We start from the raw sequence: 16,701 nt of genomic DNA on the forward strand, positions 1-16,701 counted from the left end.
AACCTATACTCTTAACAAGATGAAAAACAGAAGAAATAGATTCCTAGAAATATATGAATTACCAAGAAGATACAAGAAATTCAAGTAACCTAACATCAGTCTACAAAATTGAAGAGCTATTTAATAACCTATCAACAAAGAAAGCTTGGGTTTTGACAAATTCACTGGTGAATTCTGCAAAAAACAAGATCTAATGTCAAACTCCTCAAACTCTTTAATGAAATTGAAATTGGAACAATATTCCTAGACTCAATCCTGGAAGCAAGCATTACTCTAATACAAAACCAGAGAAGGATCCAACCAAAAAAGAGAACTACAGGTCAATCTTCCTAATGAAAACAGACACAAAAATCCTCAAGATACTGAAAAACAATGCAGCAAATAATTAAGAAGATTATATACCATGATTAAATAAGATTCCTCTCCCGGATGCAGGGAAGGTTCAACATGTGCAAATCAACAAATAATACATCACATTAACAGAGCCAAGGATGAAAATCACACGATCATTTCAATAGATGCAGAAAAAGCATTTAACAATGTCCAACAACCATTGATGATGAAAAAGTCCTATCGAAAGTTGGACCAGATGGTCTCAATCTGTTAAGGGACATCTGACAAACCAACAACCAACACATTAAATGTTCAAAAACTGAAAACTTTTCCTTTAAAATCAGGAACAAGACAAGGAAGTCCACTATCACCATTCCTACATCAATATAGTTCTGGAAACATCAGTCACAGCAATTAGACAAGAGAAAGAAATAAAAGGAAGAAGGATAGGAATGGAAGAAGTTAAATTATCATTACTTGCAAATGACATAATACTCTACAAAGATCACAAACATACCACCAAAAGATTCCTAAATTTAATAAACAAACTCAGTAGTGTAGCAGGATACAAAGTCAATATTCAAAAATCAATAGCATCCTGCACACAAATAACAAACTCACTGAGAGAAATTAGAGAAACCACACCTTACACAATTGCATCAGAAAAAGAAAATATTTAGGAATCAATCAAACAAAGAAAGCAAAAGACCTTTATGTTGAAAACTACAGTACTCTGAAAAGGGAGATCAAAGAGGGTATCAAAAAAATGAAAAGATATCCCTTATTCTTAGGTAGAGAGAACCAATATAGTGAAAATGGTCATATCTCCTAAATTATTATACAAATTTAATGCAATCCTGATCAAAGTACCAATAGCATACTTCTGAGAATTACAAAAAACTATCCTAAAACCCATTGGAATCAGAAGAGACCTAGAATAGCAAAAGTAATTCTAGGCAACAAACAAAAAGCAAGGGGCTTCACAATCCCTGGCTTGAAATTATACTTCAAATCTACTGTGATAAAAACAGCATGGTACTGGCAAAAAAAAATCCATGAATCAATGGGATAGATTAAAAGATACAAAATACTCAGCCACCTTTGACAAAGGTGCCAAACACATCGCCTGGAAGAAAGGTAGCCTCTTTATTAAATGGTTCTGGGAAAACTGGCTTTCCACATTCCAAAGATTAAATGTAGAATCCTATCTCTCACAAGCACTAAACTAAAATTGAAATGAATCAATAATCTAAATATCAAAACAGAAACACTAAATTTAATGAAAAATTGGATAGAACTTGAAGACGTAGGTCAAGGCTAAGATTTTATGAACAAAACCCTGATCACATAGGAAACAGTGCAAAGAATTAACATGTGGAATCTCATCATAGTGAAAAAGTTTTTGCATAGCAAAAGAAACCACCAAAAGAGTGAAGAGACAATCTGAATAGTGGGAAAAAAATTTGCCAGTTATTTGTTGGAAACAAGACTAATGTATAGAATATATAAAGAAGTGAAAAAAATCAGACACCCCAAATTTAAAGACAATACTAAATGGGCATCTCAAATGAACAGGTATTTCTCAGATGAAGAAGTACAACCAGAGCCGGGCGTGGTGGCTGACGCCTGTAATCCCAGCACCTGGGTTCACCCCTCAGTACAAAAACACACAAGCATGTACACACACACACACACACACACACACACACACAGGTGCCCTGAAAGAACAGCATGCAATAATCCATTAGGCTACTTCAAGTTATGTATTTGCTTCAAAGTAATCAAACTGTCAGGTCCATGAGAATAAAACCAAGAAAATTCTGTTCACACAGTATGTGTTTGTTAGATAAGTAATGCTCAGTAAATGTTTTGATTACATAAATGAGAGCAATTTCCTAAGTGTCACCAGAGCTTTAGACTATCTTGCTCTACATGTCTTTGGTCAAGATTTCCATATTTTCTTCCTAACAAGGTAGGCTGTCTCCTACTTATTCCCATCTGAGATGAATAGTCAAAGACAACAAAGGAAAATTTATTCCCTCTTCCATGGATTCATTAATAGCCTATAAATAATGTGGGACCAATAGTTCATATCAGAGCTATACAGTGTCAAATGATAAATCTTTTCTGGTGAGATAAATTTTTAAAAATGTGCCTACTAGAAGGATAAGGCACAACATGGCACAAGACTTACCACAATTGATGAAAGATATGAATTCAAGAAACTCAATGAATTGCAAGCAGAATATACACAGAGAAAAACAGCACCTCAAAAAATTATAACCACTTTGCACAAAAGCAGTGATAAATTGTGAATCTATAAGGATTCAGAACAGGTGTGATGACACATACACATAATCCCTATACTCAGGATGCTGTGGCAGGAAGCTTGCTATGAGTTTGAGGCCATCCTGGACAGCACAGTGAGACAGTATCTCAAAAACCAAAATAAATAAATAAATAAATGTATTCAGAAGGAGTAAAGACATAAACACAAGGGAATAATGATACAATTAACATATGACCTATCACTTGAATCAGTGAAAGCCAAGAGACAATGGAACATCTTCAATGTGCTAGAAGAAAAACTGTCAGAGTTTTAGTGGCACACGCTTGTAAACCTAGCACTTGGAAGGCTGGGGCAGGAGAATTACCACCAGTTTGAGGCTAGCCTGGACTACACTGTGAGACTCTGTCTTAAACTCCACCTCCTTCTAAAAACAAAGAAAACAGCATCAATTTGAATTCTATACCCAATTTAAAATTTCTTTAAAATGAAGGTGAGGACTAGGGACGGACCTCAGTGATAGAGCACTTACCTAACAAATGTTAAGGCCCTGAGTTCAACCCCTAGTATTACCAAAAAAAAATTGTAAAAATGAAGGAGGAGTAAAGACATTTTCAGGCAGACAAATGTTAGAATTCATCCCCAGAAGATTCAGAATACAGGAAAATCTAACACGATTTTTTCAGAATGAACAAAAAACATGCCAGAATGAAACCCAGATCTAAAGGAGAAAGTCAAGAATCACAGAAGGGTGCCAGAGATTTAGCTCAGTGGCTAAAGTGCTTGCCTGGTAAGCATGAGGTTGTGAGTTAGAGTATAATTTCTACAACAGTATTTGACAAAATGAGGTTTTAAGACATATATCACCAACATCATCTGAGATTAGTAAAAATGCAAAAATTTTAACTATATCACAGATTACTAAATAAAAAGCAATAGAAATATGGCCCATAAATCTATATATTAATAGGAGCATGCATATAATTAGAACTACTGAACAGTTACTTTAAAAATGTATCACAAAAATATGTATCTAAAAATAGAAAAAATTTAAAAAGGAGTGATTTTTCAAATGTAATGTAAGCAAAATAAGGAAATAAGTAGAAACAGAAACAAAAACTAAATGAAATAATTTAAAAAGTATCACTATGGGGGAATCAAACCCATATTAATAAAGGCAAGCAAAACAAAGCAAGATGCAATAATATACTGCTTACAAATATAAAATTCAATTATAAAATCAGAGATTAAAAGTACAAAATAGGAGGACTGAATACATATACTATAAAAACACAAAGTATAAAAAAGTACACATGGTTATATTAAAATCAAAGTAAACATGAGAATATATTGCTGGAGATAAAAAGTATTAAATATAAAAGAAAAGTTACCAAAAATACCTATAATTCCTAAATGTTATATGCAACTAAGAATATAGTCCAAAAAGTGACAGAAATCTACAAATCTATTATCAAGTAGATTATGCTGTGACAAGTGAACTTCAAAAGTTTATGTTATATATTTCTATTTGTATGATACACTCCAAATGATAAATTATATAGATGGACAGATTAGTGGTTTCCAGGGATGAGTATAACTATAAAGGGACAGGATATGGAAATTTTATTGAGAAAGGACACTTTTGATCTTGATTATGGCAGTGGGTGCACTAATCTATCCATTGTAGATAAAACCATACAGAACTATACACGTGCAAATAAACTCATATAAAGTGAGTGAAGTATAAATAATACCTGAATTGTAACAGTGCGCCTTCCTTTGTGTTGATATTATGCTTGATATTGTATTACAATGTTACCACTGGGGGAACCAGGTGAGTGGTACATAGATACTCTCTGTAGTATTTTTATACTTCTTTTCCTTATTGTTAGTGGTGGGCTTTTGTTGTTTTGGTTTGGTTTGGTTTGGTTTTGAGATAAGTTCTAGTTATGTAGTTCAGAGCTGCCTTGAATTTACTATATAACCCAGACTGGCCTTGAGCCTGTGGCAATTCTCCTCGCTCAGTCTTCTAAGTGCCTGGCTTATTTTTGTCACTTCTTGCAACTTTGTTACAACTTCAAGAAAAAGAGAGAGACAGAGAGAGGGAGAGACAGACAGAGAGAGAGAGAGAGAGAGAGAGAGAGAGAGAGAGAGAGAGAGAGAGAGAGACAGAGACAGAGAGAGAGAGACAGAGAGGAAAATCTACCTGTAAAATTCAAGAATATTTGGAAATTAAACAACACTTTTTATATAACCTATAAATCAAAGAAAAAAATCAATTTGACCTGAATAGCATGGGGAGGAGTATGAAATATTGTGGAATGCTGTAAAAGAAGTGTTTAAACAAAAAAATTTTGGCTTCACATATTACATCACCAAAAGAAAGTTTTAAAAATAAAGATATTACCCTTTAATGATAAGAAACTTAGTAGAGCAAATTAAATCCCAACTAATTAAAAGTGAGTAAGAAAAAGCAATAGAGAAAATCAATAAAATAGAAAAAAAAAGGAAGAAATCAGCAAAACTATCATTTGGATATCAGTAAACATTAATAAAACTGATAAGCTATTTAGCAAGATGATCAAGAACAAAAGAAAACACAAATTAGCAAAAAAAAATCTTCAAGGGGTAAAAATGAGTTCATAATCACAAACTATGTAGATGTTTAGAAAGATAAAACTTTATACCTATATATTTACATATTTAACTAAAATAGACAAATTTTGCCAGAAAATGACAGTGCATGCCTATAATTCCAGCAGTCTAGAAAGCTGAGACAGGAAGGATAGCAAATTTGAGTGTAGACTGGGTAACTCAGAAAGACCAGGCCTAAAACTTTTAAGAGGCTGTGCCACCAGGATCCCGGTGAAAATCGGTGTGGGAAGGCGCAGAGCCCAGCCCCACCCATCACTGCTACCAGGACTCAGGTGCAGAGCACCGTGGTGAGGCCCAGAGACCGCCTGGAATGTCAGCCACACAGCCTGGCCCCAAGCAGTGGGCACAGGAAGGACAGGGGAACCAGCAGTGTGAAATTATCAGAAGCAACGCAACTTCGGAGCCCACAGGTGGCAAGTCAGGTGAACCCACACTGCTCGGAACGAGGACATACAGGAGAGAAGGGGGCAGGTGGGATTTCCCCTTTTCTCTCTTTTCTTGTTCTCTTTTTAAAAATCTTCTTTTCCCTTCCTTCCTTCCTTCCTTCCTTCCTTCCTTCCTTCCTTCCTTCCCTCCTTGTACCAAGGGTTGAACTCACAACTTCACACTTGCCAGGCAAGTGCTTGAGCCACTGAACTAAATCCCTTGCCCCTTTTTTTCTCTTTTCTAAACACTGAGGGAAAACTCCAGCCACAGAAAACTAACGCCATCCCCCAAACCCAGAGACCACATTCAGATAATCCCTTCCTCCCTCATTCTCTCTCTTCAGCTGTCTTCTCTAGTTTCTTTCCCGAAGTTTGCATGGTTACACTTTGTCCTCCAGCCTCTCCTACTTTCTTTTCTGTTTTATCCAACAGCTTTCTTACCACAGGGTAAATCCACTCTACCAAGGGGAAAAACATTACACACAAACTCCCAATTTATGATCAGTGCGGTAATATAATTGTAGATTTTGCTCTTGTGGTTAAAGGAGCAAAATTAATAGTTACTGCAGTTTGTCACTTTCTAAACTGTGCTTGATGCTACTGTTATTACTAAATTACTACTCATTTATTATTGGTACTAGTGATCAAACTTATAACCTCACACTTGTCAGGCAGGCACTTATGACACTGCGCTAAATCCCCAGTCACTCCGCTAGCGAGGATGTCATATCTGTTTTAATCAGTTTTTTTCACTTTTGTAACAATAATGGGAAGTTCTGAAGTAATAACCTCACCACATCCCAGCACCAAAGGACTGAGCACTAAGCCAAACAGATACCAAAATCTCACTCTTAATTAATTGGAAAGGTAGGATCTTGGAACAGACACAAACCAAGAACCTCCTACACACAGAAGACACCCCCAAAGAACAAAGCTTACCTTCAGAGGCCTTGATAGGGATAAAGCTACCTTGACAGCGATAAAGCTACTACTGCAAAAACTCTCAAGGATCAACAAAGAAAGCAAAATAAAAATTTTTGAAACAAAATGACAAGACTCAGAAGCAAAATGCAGCCTCAGACCTCAGGCTCACTAAGGACAAGTCCAGCAGACATCAAGATAAGAGCAAAATGGAAGACACAACCTGACATTTCTGAAATGACAGCAACCAAAGTAGAAACAAGTCCATGAGGCCCTAGAGGAAATCACATCAGAAATAATGTCTCAGGTAAAAAAAAGAAATGTCAACATTTATAAAGGAGTTACTCAGAAAATCTAGAGTAGAAATAGATAAAAAGAATTTTAAAGATGATTGATAGGGAGGCAATGGAAATCATGAATGATTAATATAGGAAAGAAATAGACTGCATGAAATGGATTCAAATGGATATCCAGAAATTAAAAATTCCATTAAAAGCTGCCAAAACTGCCTGAACAAAACTAAAAACAGACTTTCAGAGTTTGTTTTTTATATTTTTTTATTTTAAAGAGTAAAACAAAAACAATAAAACAGACCCAAACAAAACAGTGAGAACAATATAGGATTTCAAAAAAAAGACAAAAGAAAATCCCCCATAGGAGCTATACTGCATACTGTTATACTCTAAATAGATGCTCAGAATACTAGCTTTCGGCCTGCACAGTCGACTAAATAATACAAGCATAAGTTGTTTTTATTTCAGGTGCTATCATCTCAGCCTGTGTTCCTCTGCATCAGCTGGTTGATTACGGGGGCAGTGCTTTTCTTGTCTCCCAGCCTGTGCATCAGCTGGCTCATGGCAGGGAGCTGGCTTCTTGGGTCTCCTCCTAGTCCATGAGAGCCGCTATCTCACAGGAAGGGGTTGAGACTTTCAAATTTTGAAGAGAAGATGTTGACTAGCCATTATGAAAGAAAGATCTCTTAAAACAACAAAAGATCAGGAAATAACAATATAACAACTGCAAGACACAAAGAAAAATGATATAAGAATAACTGGTGTCAACAGAAACGCAAGAGTCAACATAAATGACATTTAAAAACTACTTACAGAATAGCAGAAATTTTTCACAAGCATATGAAAAGAATCTGACATACAGATAAGTGAGGCATGTAGATACCTGAGGCATACAGAACTCCAGTTATCCATAACCAAACTAAAACTACATAGAGACATATAATAATCAAGTTCCCATAAATGCAATACAGGAACAGCATATTAAAAAAATCTTTGAAAAAAGAAACAGATCACCTATAAAAGAAAGCCCACCAAAATCACAGCAGACTTCTTAAGACAAACACTCAAGTCAAGAAGAGCTTGGAGGGGCTGGGGATTTAGCACAGCGGCATAAGCGCCTGCCTTGCAAGCAGGCAGTCGTGAGTTCGATCCCCGGTACTGATAAAAAGGAAAAAGACAAAAAAAAAAAAAAAAAAAGAAGAGCTTGGAGTGAAGTATTTCAAGTCCTGAAAGAAAACAATTTCCAACCCAGATTGTCATATCCTGAAAAGCTATCTTTCAAAATTAATGGAGAGGTCTGGTGATGTAGCTCAGTGGCAAGCACCTACCTGGCAAGTGTGAGGTCATCAGTTCAATCCCTGGTACCAATCAATCAATCAATCAATAAAATTAATGGAGGAATAAGATACTTCATGACAAGGAATAACTGAATTTATGATCACCAAACCAACACTACAGAGTACTTAAAGATATTCTAGACAGAGATAAAAATCACCACAATTTCAAAAACAACAGAATCCATCAAGCAGAGCAAGCAATTAAACAGAGGGGAAAGGCAGGGAACCAACAACAAGAAAATAACATGACAAAGACAAGCCAATACATATCAGTTATAACCATCAAAGTGCATGGCCTCAGTTCACCAATCAAAAGAAACAGACTAGCAGAATGGGTCAAGATACAAGTTCCAACCAGGGTTTTAGCTCAGGAGCATAAGTGCCTGACTGGCAGGCACACAGTCATGAGTTGATCCCTGATTCCCCCCTCCAGCCCTGGCAAAAAGAAAGAAAGAAAGAAAGAAGATCCAACAATACACTGTATACAAGAAACACATTTAACTAAAAAAAAAAAAATCACCCTGAAAGTCAAAGGATGAAAAACAACACTCTATGCAACAGGAACCCAGAAAAAAGTAAGAGTGGCTATTCTGTTTGCAGACAATGTGAACTTCAAACCAATAATGATCAAAAGAGATAAAGAAAGTCACTACATTCTTGTTAGGGGAAAACTTCAAGAGGAGGAGATAATAATCATAAATATGTATGCACCAAATATGAGAGCACCCAACTACATAAGACAAATACTAATGGACATGAAATATCAAATGAACAGTAACACAATTGTAACAGTAGACCTTAATACCCCATTGTCACAAAGAGATCGATGAATCAGACAAAAAAAATCAACAAAGAAATATCAGAATTGAACAAAACCTGTGAACAAATGGACTTGGTGGCTGTTTACAGGGTGCTCCACCCAACAACATCAGAAGACACATTCTTCTCAGCTTGCACACAGCCCATTCTCTAAAACAGACAATAGGGGATGGGGATTGTTTATTTTTTGTTTTTGTTTTTTGGTACCAGGGATTGAACTCACAACTTTACACTTGCTAAGCAGGCACTTGTGCCGCTGAGCTAAACTCCCAGACATGGAGCTCGGGATTTAGCTCATCAGTGTGTCTGCCTGGCAAGTATGAGGTGGAGAGTTCAATCCCTGGTCCAGATAGACAGACAGGTAGATAAATAAATATGTAAATAAACCAGATACTAGCCCACAGAACATGCTTAAGTAAATGCAAAGGAGTTGAAATTATCCTATGTATAATTATCTGATTATGGTGCACTGAAATTGGAAATTAACGGCAAAAGAAGCTTTAAAAGCTACATAAACACATGAAAATTAAATAACAACTTCCCAAATAACCAATGAGTCAAAGATGATATCAAAGAACAAATTAAGCAATATCTACAATTAAACGAAAATGCAGATGCAACACATCGTAACCTATGGGATGCAATGAAAGCAGTCCTAAGAGGGAAATTTATAGCAGTGAATTCTCACATTAGGAAAACAGAATGAGCACAAATAACCTAATGTTGTACTTCAACCTTCTAGGAAAAGAAGAGTAAGTCAAGCAAAAAGCCCATACAAGGGAGGAAATCATAAAGACAAGAGTAGAAATGAACTCAATTGAGACTAGTAGGTAGAGAGTTTATGAACAAAACCCAGACTGCATGAGAAATATTTCAAAGAATCAACAACTGAGATCTTTTTTTTTTTTTAATAGGAAATGAACTCATGACCCTGCACTTGCCAATCAGGCACTGTATCAGCGAGCCATATCTGCAGCTGTGGGACCTCATCTTATTAAAAAGCTTTTGCACAGCAAAAGAAATCACCAACAACGTGAAAAGACAACCAGCAGAGTGGGAAAAAAGTTTAGCCAATTGTCCTTCAGACAAAGGACTTCTATATAGAACATATGGAGAACTGAAAAAAATGAGACCCCTCAAATTCAAAGACCCAATCAAAAATGGGCATCTGAGAAGAATACACACTTCTCAGAGAAAGAAATACAAATGGCAAATAAATACATCAAAAATGTTCAACATCATCAGTCATTCAAGAAATGCAAATTAAAACAACATTGAGATTCCATCTCAACCCAGAAAGAATGGCTGCCATCAAGAAATCAACCAAGAAGAACAAGTAAGCATCTCCTGAGAATCAGCCATGCTGGAACTTGGGGGACCGACCAAGGAAGCAAAAAGCCATCCTTCCTGGTGAGTGGTGCTCACCAGGGAGAGAATAAGTGAGCCTACTAGTGCATGGGCTAAGAATCAAACATCCCCTGCCCCTCCTCCCTTAACAACTGGATGGTTTCAAGGTCAGCCACAGTTGATAGCAACTAAGGCACATAAAGCAACTAAATGCTTGTATTGTTGGGCTGACTATGCTGACCTGGGATCAGAGGTCTGAGCGTTTCTTGGGAGGATGACAGTATGCAATGTAGCAAATATGGGGGTTTCCTTCTATCTTGTCTTTGAAGGCCAATATTATTCTTAATGTTTTGCTTTGTTTGGATTAATTGTTTTGCTGTATTCAGTATTCTGTTTTGATTGGTTTTTTAGTGTTCTGTTTTTGTTTTGATTTTGCTATACCTGCTCGAATGGACAACTATTGTAAAGATAACAAGATATAAAACAGTACCTATTATTGTTATCTTGGTATCCTGCTCTGAAGTTCTGCACCAATTTCACTGCATTGTCTTGATTGGCTTTGTTCTGTATTGTTTTATTGTATTTTACTATCTTTAAAAAAAAATTTTTTTTTTTTTTTTGGTACTAGGGATTGAACTCACAACTACTCGCTTGCAAGGCAGGTGCTTATGCCACTGAGCTAAATCTCGAGCACTCCCAAAGCAAATTTTTTTAAAAAAATAAATCAACCAATAACAAATGATGATGGAGCTGTGGGGAAAAAGGAATCTTTCACCATTGTTGGCGGGAATGTAGACTGGTGCGACCACTTTGGAAATCAGTGTGGAGATTCTTCAAAAAAACTAGGACTAAGGCCAGGGATTTAGCTCAGTTGCATAAGTGCCTGCCTGGCAAGCATGAGGTTAGCCTGACAAGCATGAGATTACGAGTTTGATCCCTGGTACAAAAAAAAACCAAAAACCTCCCCCCAAAAGAACTAGGATTAGAGGTCCCATTCTATCCATCTATTCTCCTTCTGGGTATCTACCCAGAAGAATTAAAAACATCACACCACAGTAATATATGTGCATCCTGATTTACAGCAGCACAATTTGCAATAGCTAAATCTATTACAAATAACCCAAATGCCCATCAACTTAGGAATGGATTTTTAAAAAGTGATTTTTATACAGTGGAGTACTACTCAGCCATAAAGAAGAATAAACCTGAGACATTTCTAGGGAAATAGATACAGCTTGGGATCTCACTCATAAGTGAGACAAGTCAGACTCACGTGTGTAAACGTCATATTGTCTCCCTTGTATGAGAAAGTTAAACAGTTAATAAGGTCTGTAATTGATGTACAATATTGACTGTACAACAGATATTGTGAAATGGGAAGAAACTGTTCAAAAGGAAAAAGAAACTAGCACTAATGGAAAAGGAAAGAACGGTAGGGAAAAAGAAAAAATGCACATCAGTTATACTATTACTGTCTCTTAGTTCATTAACAAGGAAGGTTTGTGCTAATATCAATTGGAGAAATTTTTATGCCATATCTTATACTCTGAGCAAATACTTTAAAATTAACAACTTGCAATGTATTAACTATTGTTGTTTTCCTATTATTTTGATATGAAATTATTTTACCTTTTTTCCATAAAACCAAAATAAAATAAAATAAAATGCCTGTTGATGTGGCTCAGTGTGAAGGCCCTACAAGCAAGAACTAATACCTCAAAAAAGAGAGATACATTTCCAGAAAACATAAATTAATTAAACTGACAAGAGAAAAAAATAGAATATATAAGTAGCCAATATCTAGTAAAGAGAATACGTTCGTAAGAAAAATTTTAAACCCTTCCCCTAAAGAAAACTTCAGGCCCAGTGACTTTTCCACTTAAAGAAATAGTGCCAGTCATAAAATTAGCATACAAATTTCTTTGGAAAGGGAAGCAATATTTCCCCATGTGTTTAATGATGTTATCATTGCCTGATACTCAGACCTGACAGCAATTTATAAGAAAAAATTAACTGGGGCTGGGGATTTAGCTCAGCGGCATAAGCGCCTGCCTTGCAAGCAGGCAGTTGTGAGTTCGATCCCTAGTACTGGTAAAAACGAAAAAGACAAAAAAGAAAAAGAAAAAATTAACTACATACGTATGTCCACATAATCAGATGTGAAAACTCTTAATGAATACAGTGGTATTTTGGTCACCAACATTTTTGTTTACAGACAATCTGGTTCACAAATAGAAATGTTTGGGAAAACTTTGTTTTCATTTGCAAATTCTTACTTGGGTGATGAACATGACTACAGCCATCTTTCCTACACTGATAAAACATGGCCATCTTTTCCAGAATTGTGGAATGAATTAAGTTTGTGCATTGAGGTACCACTGTACTAGCAAGTAAAATATAGCAATGAAAATATGGGTGATATATTACAATCCAGATGGGCTTAACCCCAGGAATTCAAAGTTGCTTTGATACTTTAAAAAGATGTAAGTCATATTAACAAAAAAAATGATTGTCTCAGTAAATAAACAAAAACATTTGATAAATTCAACATCTCTTCATAATAAAGTCAACAAACTAGCACAGGAAGAAAACTACAGGGGAAAGAAATGTACATAACATATTTGACACAACTCTGAATATATATTCATGAAACTGAATATGTTAGACCTATGATTAAAATAAAGAAGGATATCCAATGTCAATATTGCTATTTACCAATATACCAGAAGATCTAACCAAAGTATTAAGACATAAAAAAAAGTTGAAGATCAAAAGCACTGACTATTAGGCCTCCTCATGATATCCTACCCTCAGTCTCTAGAGGGTATTTCTTTTCCTACATTTACTTGGTCCAAACTCACTCTGCAAAGCCTGTTTCTTCTTCTACATTTAATAAAACTTTTCTGCTGTAGAAGAAGAAGAAGCTGTTGCCAGGTACAGTGGTACATGTCTTTAATAGAGCTATTTAAGAGGCTGATATAGGAGGATCACAAGTCTGAGGGCAACCTAGGCAACCCAGTAAGACTTTGTCTCAAATTCCTTGAAGGGGGTGCAGGGACTGAAAGTCAGTGGCAGAGCAGACACAAAGCCCTTGATTCAAGACCCAGCACAGTACTAAAGATGAAGAAAGAGATGGAAAAGGACCTGTGAAATGCACGAGCAATGTTGGTGTACATAAAAATACACTGTCAAAATACTGCTTTGACTAATAAATTAATTTAGCCAGTTTGTAGATAAAAAGGTTACACACAAAAATGACATCCATGGATAGTCTCTATATATCCAATAAATGATTGGAAAACTATTGCCGGGCATAGTGGCTCATTGTCTATAATCCCAGCATTGAAGAAGGTGAGGCAGGAGGATCACCAAGAGTTCAAGGTCAGCCTGATCAAGATAGCATGACTTTGCCTCAAAAAAAAATTTACTTTGTAGCAATATAAAAAATTAAGGACTGGGGATTTAGCTCAGTGGCCTAAGTACTTGTCTGACAATCGTTAGGTCATGAATTTGATCCCAGTACAAAAAAAAAGAAACAAAGAAACTATGGTACTGGTGAAACCCTGCAAACAGACCAATAGAACCAAATATAATGTACATCAACAGAATTACACATACAAGGTTGATTTACAACTAAGTGGTAAAGTCAGTTCAACTGGGAAGGGAAAGTCTCTAGAATTACTGAAACAAAATGCTGAATCTTATCTCTTCTTCCACTCCATAAAATTACTCGGAGCTAGGTCACAAACTAAATAGAATAATATCTATTATTCTAAGTATGGTGGTGCACATCTGTAATGCCAGCACCCTGGACTGCTGAGGTAGAAAGACTGCAAATTGGAGTCCAGCCTAGGCAACTTAGTATGATCCCGACAAAAAATTAAAAAGGGCTGAGGATGTAGATCAGTGCAAAGGCCCTGGGTTCAATCCCTAGTACGATAAAAAACAAACAACAGAAAAAGAATACCTATATTGTTCTAGTAAAAAGCTTATAGTAAAAAAAAAAAAAAAAAACCACACTATTTTTATGACCTCAGTCATGACATTTTTCCCTTTATATATACAAACTGTAACTGAGAAACTAAAAATTCTATTCAAAATTACCACACACACACACACACACACACACAGTCTTGGTATATTACCCAGGCTGGCCTTAAGCAGGTCTCTTGCCTCAGCCTCCCTGGTAGCTGGCACATGTTATACTGCCTGGTAAATAAAATCCTGTTTCTCATAAACAATTTGCAGTTAGGATACGTATGTAATGACAAACTGGGTGTGGTAGTACATGCCTGAAATCCCATCACTCAGGAGGTAGAGGCAAGAGGATAGTTGGTTCAAGGCCAGCCTGAGCTACAACAGAAAGTTCAACAAACATCTGGAGTACATCATGAAACTGTCTCCAATTAGAAAAGAAAAGAAAAGGAATGCCAACAAATCAACAATAAAATGTCAAGTTGCAGGACATAAGGTTAATATGCAAAATTGAATTATATTTCTATATACAACATTTTTTAAAGGAGATAATCCAATTTAACACTGAACAAAAGATTTTGAGTACTCCAGAGAGAGATATCCTAATGGCCAATAAAGGCATGAAAAAGTATCCAACTCCATTAATTTCAGGAGAAATGTGAATTAAAACCATAATAAGGTATCATTTAATTACAACCCATTTAGAATGGCTACAATAAAGTGTCAAAACCTGTTTAGACCTAAATGTTGAAAAGCATATGGAACAACTGGAAAGTTTACGTATTGTTGGCAGTGCTGTAAAATGGTAACACTTCTTCTGTTAGGAAAATTATAATAAAGTTAAACGTGCATTTAACCTATGACTTAAGAATTCCACTCCTGATGCTTATTTAAAAGAAATGAGAACACACATTTACAAAAACACCTCATAGAGGAATGTTAGTGACAGCCTCATTCATAATCATCCCCAAGTGAAAACAAACCCCAAATATCTATTCACAAAAAACTAGGTAACCAAATTGCATGAAATGTGTACTATAAAATACACTAAATAATAAAACAGTGGATACCTTACATCTGTAACAATGTGCAGAATCTCAAAAACACGTTAGCAACGAAAACTTTTCTGGGCATGGTGGTACATGCCTGTAATGCCAGCATTTAGGAGCTGAGATGAGAGAATCACCATGACTTTGAGGCCAGCCAGGGTTACACAGTGAGTTCATGGCCAGCCTGAACTACATAGTGAGACTTTGTCTCAAAAAAAAAGTACATTCATTTATATGAACCCCAATAACAAGTAAAATTAATCTATAATGATAAAAATCAGAAAATAATTGTGGGGGTGGGAAAACTGACTGACAAGGAATACGAGAAACTTTCTGGAGGGATAAAGAACATGCTGTACCTTGCTCTGAATAGTGTGGTAGTTAGCTTTCCATCACTGTGATAAAATAGCTCAGATAAACAGCTGGAAAAGAAGCCTTATTTTGGATCACAGTGTCAGAGATTCCAAGCCATATTTGGCTCCTCTATTTGGGGGGTCTATGTGAAGCAAACACTAGAGCAAAGAGGGCATGGTGGACCAGTCACTCCCTCCTGGATGCCAGGAATGAGAAACAGAGATGAGGGGACTAACACATGCATCCAAAGACCTAACAGCTTCTTTTTTTTCTTTTGGAGACTGGATTTCACAGTATATTTCAGCTTACTGTGGAGCTCAAGTTGGCCTCAAATTCATGGTGATCTTCCTGCCTCAGCCTCCAGAGTGCTAAGATTAAAGGCAATTGGCATCTCTCTACGCTACCATCCCTGGCTGATGCAGCTTCACAAAGGTCACACAGCCTCCAAACAGTAAATGCCTGGAGCTGGTGACCAAGCATTTAGCATAAGCTTTTGGGAAACACTTAAGACCTAAGCCATAACAATAGTGACTAGCAGATGGACACATTTTCCAAAATTCATGAACCAAACATTTAAGATCTATTAATTTTATCGTGTTTATCTTGCAATAAAACAATTAAATACACTTGTTTTTGTACATGCAGAGAAGGAGCAAGGTGACCGTATACAAAGAACAAAGGATAGAAATTAACAGAGATATGTGTGCCATTGAACCTAACAAGGAGAAGCAATCCTACCTAACATTTTTATATTTGGTTTGGAAGATCTTCAAGTGTACAGATGTCTTTCTGGTAGAGTCAAGGCCAAATGACAACACTATCATAAATCACATTTTCAAATTGTAAATTTATCCATTAGTGATTTGTAAAATCAATTTAGTAATTCAATACCAGAATATTTTTTTA

Source organism: Cavia porcellus, unplaced genomic scaffold (genome assembly GCF_034190915.1).
Source record: "Cavia porcellus strain 051 isolate PalLab524CR breed Dunkin Hartley unplaced genomic scaffold, mCavPor4.1 scaffold_13, whole genome shotgun sequence".
Lineage (NCBI taxonomy): Eukaryota > Metazoa > Chordata > Mammalia > Rodentia > Caviidae > Cavia > Cavia porcellus.